General features: G+C 50.2%; 1 protein-coding gene across 9 annotated transcripts in view; it reads left to right on the top strand.

Moving 5' to 3' along the window:
- Positions 1 to 3,448: 3,448 nt before the first annotated feature.
- Positions 3,449 to 6,044, top strand: part of ZNF462 (zinc finger protein 462) — a 91,873-nt gene continuing 89,277 nt past the window's right edge. For 2 of the 9 annotated variants that reach the window (XM_085214351.1, XM_085214348.1), the window contains exon 1: positions 3,451 to 4,006. The gene's annotated coding sequence lies outside the window, so the exon portion shown is untranslated. Of the gene's footprint in view, positions 4,007 to 4,103; positions 4,264 to 4,353; positions 5,397 to 6,044 lie in introns of those variants that run through there. The other 7 variants (XM_085214352.1, XM_085214349.1, XM_085214344.1 and 4 more) reach the window with 6 other exon arrangements.

Genomic DNA, 6,044 nt, shown 5'->3' with positions numbered 1-6,044 from the left:
TCCTGCTCACTGAGGCTGTGTTCACTGTCCATGCTAAATGTACACTTCCCCATCCCGAGGAACTAATTAGAGCTTATGGATAAATGTGCTTTGCAAAAAAAGTTAAAAATAAAATGAAATAAAAAAATAAAAAGGAAAGCAGAAAGGCATCATCTGGAGGTCTGCTTGCCACTCTGTCAGCAGCCTTCCTTCTGCAGGGCAGCCCCCATAGGCTTCCATTGCTGTGGAACTGAGATGAGGGTGTCAGCCAACCTTAACCATTGGAGAGACCTGGCCTGGGGATGAAGCACTTGGACCCAGGTCAGTCAGATTTCCTGGGGAGGCATGTGCAGCCCGAGAGGCTGGAAACCGCTTCCTCCCCTCCTTTCCCTGACCACACAGTGGAACATCATCTACCAACCCCAGGTCGGGGGAGGACAGAGGGACTTCATTGCTTTGTACTACTGTTGTTTCCCAGAACATGTCTTCCTGAGTCCTCAGCCAACACGGCAGTGGGACATCAAGGCGGGCAGAGGCCGACATCCTCTCTCGCCCCCCCGCCCCGCCACGAGCTCCGTCCCGGCTTTCCCACCGCTTCCCGCAGCGGGAGCCACCGCCGCCTTTGTCCTCACCGATGTCCCCGAGCCCCCGCACATCGGCACCGGCAGAGAGGCGAACCGTCCGCACGCCCCCGAGCGGGACTTCTGGTTCGCAAAGGCCATCAGGGCACCGGGGCGAGTCGGGGGTCTGCCCCGCAGCTCAAGCCCCGTCCGCGGAGGGGGACGCGCCCCCGTACTTGCCCTCCCCACCGCTCCAAGACCCGGCGGTCAGTAGCCCGCAAAACCCAAAAGTCCGTGGGCGCGGGGGGCTTTCCCCGCTCTTTCCTTTTTAATTCGGTGGGCTCTCCCAGCCTAAGCGTGTCCACCTCGGGCACCGCTCGGAGAACGGGGAGGGGGGAGGCAGAAAGTCGGCGGGAGGAAGTTATGGACCAGCAGACCCCTGGGGAGGAGCCCCCCGCCCCCTACTCCCCGCCGCTGCCCTCCGGCGCCGGGGTTCCTCGGGCCGCCGTGGCCTCCTCCCCAGCTCTCTCCCGCGTGGGTGGCCCCGGGTGGGCGCCCCGGCACCCGTGCTGCCCGCCGGGCACGGAGCTCCCCGCGGGACCGGCGCAGCGGGGGACCGGCCGCCTCCAAAGGACGGGGGGAGAGCTCCGGGTATCGTTTCCAAGCTACCTCCGCGAAGATACATTTATTTAATCGTTTATTATTTATTTATCTTATTTTTTATTCTTTGTTTTATCTCATTTCATTTTTACCCTCTCCTATTCTACATTTCTTTTTTTCTTTTTTTCTAATCTTTTATTTATTTATTTATTTATTTTTCTCCCAAGGTTTGATACCCACTGTTCCCAAAGAATCCTCATTTTGGAATAAGATTGTTGTTTCCCTGGAGGGTGGCTGCTCAGGAGTCAGGTGTTTGGGGGTTTGTGGTTGTGGGGTTGTTCTATTTCCTTTTTTTTCTTTTCTTTCTTTTTTTTTTTTTTTTTTTCTTTTCTTTTTCTTTCTTTCTTTCTTTCTTTTTTTTCTTTTCTTTTTTTTTCTTTTTTTTTCTTTTTTTTTCTTTTTCTTTTTTTTTAATTTAAAACGTAATGCTGGGAGACAAAGGTAAATTATCTGCCTCGGCGTTGATGGTACGTCAAAGATTGCAAAGCCCAGGCGCTTTCTTCCTGCGAAGACGATGATTTATAGAAAATTGCAGGCAGAACACATGCACATTCTGGCAGCAGTAAAGACAGTCCCTCCCTTTTCCTTAATGTTCTTTTATCAGCTTCTTAGGAGGTGTCCGCTTCATTTGTCTGCATGAAACCAGTAGTCTTACTAGGAATCTCCAGTTCTGATGTTTTTTTCCCCTTTTCCTTAAGAAGGATTCTCTAAATCCAATAGTGCTCCTTCTGCCCAGATATTATCCTTCCTCCCATTTCTCACAGCACTTGTTTGGGGCGAGGGGGAGCGGGGGGGAGCGGAAAGAGGAGAGGAGGAGGGAGAAGATCTTTCTCGTGTTTAGTGATTAACTTGCACGGCTCAAAGAAAGAGAAGGTTTAATGGGAGAGATCCTGCTTGTGTGCTTTGTACTCACGGCAGTCTTGTGGATGGAAAGAACGGAGAGAGCATGAGTTTAATGTTTGACTAGTACCTGGGCGACCGATTTTTGTTATTTTATTTTATTGCTATCGTTAGCTTTTCTGTATTTGGTCTTCAGCTGAGCTGGGAGAGTTCAGACAATGAAGTTCTAACATGCCTGACCTCTCCCAGAGCCAGTAAAATCTGGACTCCTTTAAGAAGATCATCTCGGCTTCACCACTCTCATAAAACTTCCTCGGAGCAGGGGAGGGATCTCCCCCTCCATCTGAACCGGAGCTCTGTGGTTCTAGTCTCTCTTCCACCCATGCAAATTGCAGTGCTTGAGGGCTCGAGAAATCCCAGTGATGTTCCAATACCAGCCATGCCCTTGCGCTCAAATTGATTTTGCCTCACTCCCGTGCATTGATTTTCTGAGTCTGCACATAACTCCTAATTCCCCCATCCCTCCACCCCCCTCTATGCTAGGCATAACCCTAGAAAGAATCTGACCTGGTGTGGTGGAGCTTGGAGGGCTGGGGGGGGGGGAGGGGGGTCGCGCAAAAGAAGGAGCTAAGCACAATGCTTAATAGAACGAGGCTAAATATAAATGCAGACTACAGCAGCTTTGTCTTTGCTGGCTTGCCTTCATCACCAAGATACCTTCCTTTGTGAGCCTTGATCGTTTCTTTCCTCTGCTTTAAATAATCTGTCACAAAAGAGCAGACAACTAGGTGTTGGAAGGCACAAAACTTATTTTAAGTGGGATTATTTATTTTATTTTGCACGTCTCACCAATGTAGGAAGTGATTTTGGTGCTCGGTAGTACAAGCTCTCTTTTCTCCTAAATGCTTGTGAGAAATAAAAAACCTGGAGATGACTGTCTTTATTTCCGGGAGTAGACTTCAAAATACGTGCCAGAAATGGACAATTCGAGTCTCCTTTCTCCACATCAAATGCGAGCTGGAAGGGGGATTAAAAACCAACCACGTGGTAGATCTGGTTTTATACTTTGCAACCTCCAGCTCCATTTATGTTCTTTACCCTGCTCAGGGAAGATTAGTCTCTAGATGGATGTGTCTGAGGGATCACCTCAGGGGCAGATCTGCATGCAGAAACCGGTTTTTGCCATGGCTGGAAGAAAGCTATGACCCAGCAGAGCGCTCCATCCCAGCGGCTCCCCCAGCATCGCAGGAGCTGCTGAGCGCTCCTGGGCAGGAAGCTTTGTGAAGGCAACAGCTTGGAAGGGGAAGCTCTTCAGATCTTTCCCCCTCCTTCTCCTCCTCCCTGGCCCGTGAGTGATTCAGTGTCCCAAACCTTAACTTTTTGTTACCACCTTCCTCCTCTTAATCTCCTTCATCTTCAACACCGCCTCCTCTATCACTACCATCTTCTCCTCCATCTGTCTGCCTCCTGGATCTCTCGTTTGCTCGCTCTCCCCCCTCCTCTTCCACCTCCCTCCTTCTCTTTCTTCTTGCCTTTTCCTCCTCTCTTTTCTTCTCGTTTCTTTCTCCTTTTCCTCCTCTTCCCCTACACGTTGTTGTTGTTGTTAGAAAGGATTCTTGCACCCCCTGGTGCTCTTGCGTTTTGTGTGGTAGGAGAGGAGATTGTCTTCTTTCTCTCTCTCCCTCTGGTTGCTCATTATTCAGAGAGAGACACAGAGGGTGAGTGAGAGAGAGAGAGAGAGACGGATATCTCAGGTCATCTGCAGCTGCAGCAAACCAGTGAAGGAGAGAGAGAGAGGGAGAGAGGGGGGGAAAGCAGGGAAAGATGGCGATCCTCCATTGCTGAGACCTGGCAAGGAGCACATGAGACTCACAAAACAACTTCCACAACAATAACAAGAAGAAGAGCTAGGCAGAGAGGAAGAGAAGAGGAGACAGCAGCAAGAGCAGCAGTGCCGGGACGCTCCTGTAAGTTCTCGCAATTAAAACCCATCTCCGGTTTGGCACTGGAGAGATCATCTCTCATGTGTGTATCTCTATACCTCTTTTTGTTTGGTCTTCTCTCTCTTTCTTTCTCCCCACCACCTTCCTCTGAAACCCATTCATTCGGCCAACAGAGGAAGGAGGAGGAAAGAAAGGAAGGAAAAAAAAGAAGAGAGGGAGCGAGAGAGCGGAGTGTTTTGTTTGAGAGAAGTCTCTTGCATGGAGGAGGAGAAGAGGAGGAGGTGCTGGTGGTGGTGGTGGTGGTGGTGGTGGTGGTGGGAGGAGGAGGAAGGCGGTTAATTAATTTTTTGTTGTTGCATTAAAGGGGGGGTATGGGGAGATAAGTGAGATATCAACCGAGCTTTCGGGGCGGGGGGTGCCCGTGTGGATATGTGTGTGTGTGCGAGGTCTGGATGGTGCTGTGCGTGTGGACTTGGATCAGAGACGGGAGAGACACGGAGGAGAGAAAAGCTCCGTGCTGGCACGACCCAGGCAATCGGGTGACCTCTTTCTTCCTTTCTTTCTTTCCCTCTCTCCCCCTCTCCCTCTCCCCGTCCCCTCGCTGCCCCCGTCTCGCCGTTGGTCCCTCACCGGCGGTGCTGCCCCCGCCGCCGCGCTCTTGGAGTTGGGATGCGGGGGTCCCCGGCGGCGCGGGGCTGGGGGGCTGCTGTGCCCGCAGGAGGCTGCTCGCAGGAGGACAGCGTTCGGCTGGAGAGCAGGAGCCATTACACACGCTTCTGCTCTCCTTTGAGAGAAAGAGAGCGAGAAGGGAAGAAAGGAATGGGAAGGAGCCCACTTCTTCTCGCTCACTTCTCCGACGTCCCTACCTTTAAACCAGGCAAGGGAGAAGGAGCTTTCTCCCCTGCCCCTTTCTCCACCACCCGGAGCAGCTTTCTCCCTATCTCTCCCCCTCTTTCCCTTTCTTTATCTCCCTGTCCTCCATTTGCAAGCTGTCTGCTTTGGTTCCAGTCCAGGCTCCACAACACAAAGCTTCTCCTCGCTCTCGCTCACATGCACACACACAGTCCATAGGGCTCTTTATGTCTTCTGGAGTAACCTTCTTCTTCCCCCCTCACCCCCCCACCCCGTCCTCCTGGCTTTGTGGTTTCTATTCTCCACACAGAGAGATCCTCCTGGAGCTTCATGTGGTTGTGATCTGATAGGATTCCTCCCCCCTCACATCCCTCTTTTTGGGGAGAAACGGGAAAAGTTTCATTCGTTTTTCTGGTGTTTGGAAGGAGAAAGACCTTCAAGTTTGAGAGCTTTCTGCAGCTGCTTTTGTGTGTGTGTCTGTGGGGGTCTGTTTGTCTCATGAAGCTGCTTGCATGTCTAAGAGGAAGTGACTAGTTTGGCAGAGAGCTGTGATCTGAGTCAGGTAAGCCATGTCATGTTCTCTAGCTCCACCAGAAAATGGAGGAGAGAGAGAGTAGACAAAGCTGAGATGGGAACTGCTCCTAACATCGTGGATGCCTCTCCATGTTTTGAAGCTTTGCTGGCAGAAGCTGGCTTAATCATGATTTTTTCCCCTAGGGTTTCTTCAGTTTTTTCAATGTACAACATTGTGATGGGTCTTCTCTCTGACTTCATGCTATCAGGAAATGAGGATTGGAGGAAATTGTTCAGATTCTCCTTCACACAGAGAAACACATCCTTAGGCTTTTTTGCTCTTACGCTTTCATGTGGAGGTCACCTTTCTAGACATTTTTTCTTTGGTTAAAGACCACAGAATTTAGGAGGTTGATCGGTTGACCAAAGAAATCGTGTATATGTGCATATATTTATAGATTTCTGAAGGCATTTGGAGGTAAGTGCACGCAGCTTGAGGCTGCTCAGGTTCTTCCAGAGAATGTCATGAAATGTCATTTTTTTTTCTAGGTGATGCTGTTGATGCCTGATTTATGGGATTTTTAACTTCTGATTTTCAAGAGAATTCCTTCTTTTGGATGTATTTTAAGTTAAGATGGAATATTTCTCCCCGCTCACTAGGTTGCATTAAAATGATATTGGCAAGCCTTTAGTAGGT

Source organism: Meleagris gallopavo, chromosome Z, assembly GCF_905368555.1.
Source record: "Meleagris gallopavo chromosome Z, MGAL_WU_HG_1.1, whole genome shotgun sequence".
Taxonomy (NCBI): Eukaryota; Metazoa; Chordata; class Aves; order Galliformes; family Phasianidae; genus Meleagris; species Meleagris gallopavo.
This window is presented reverse-complemented; position numbering and strand designations above follow the sequence as displayed.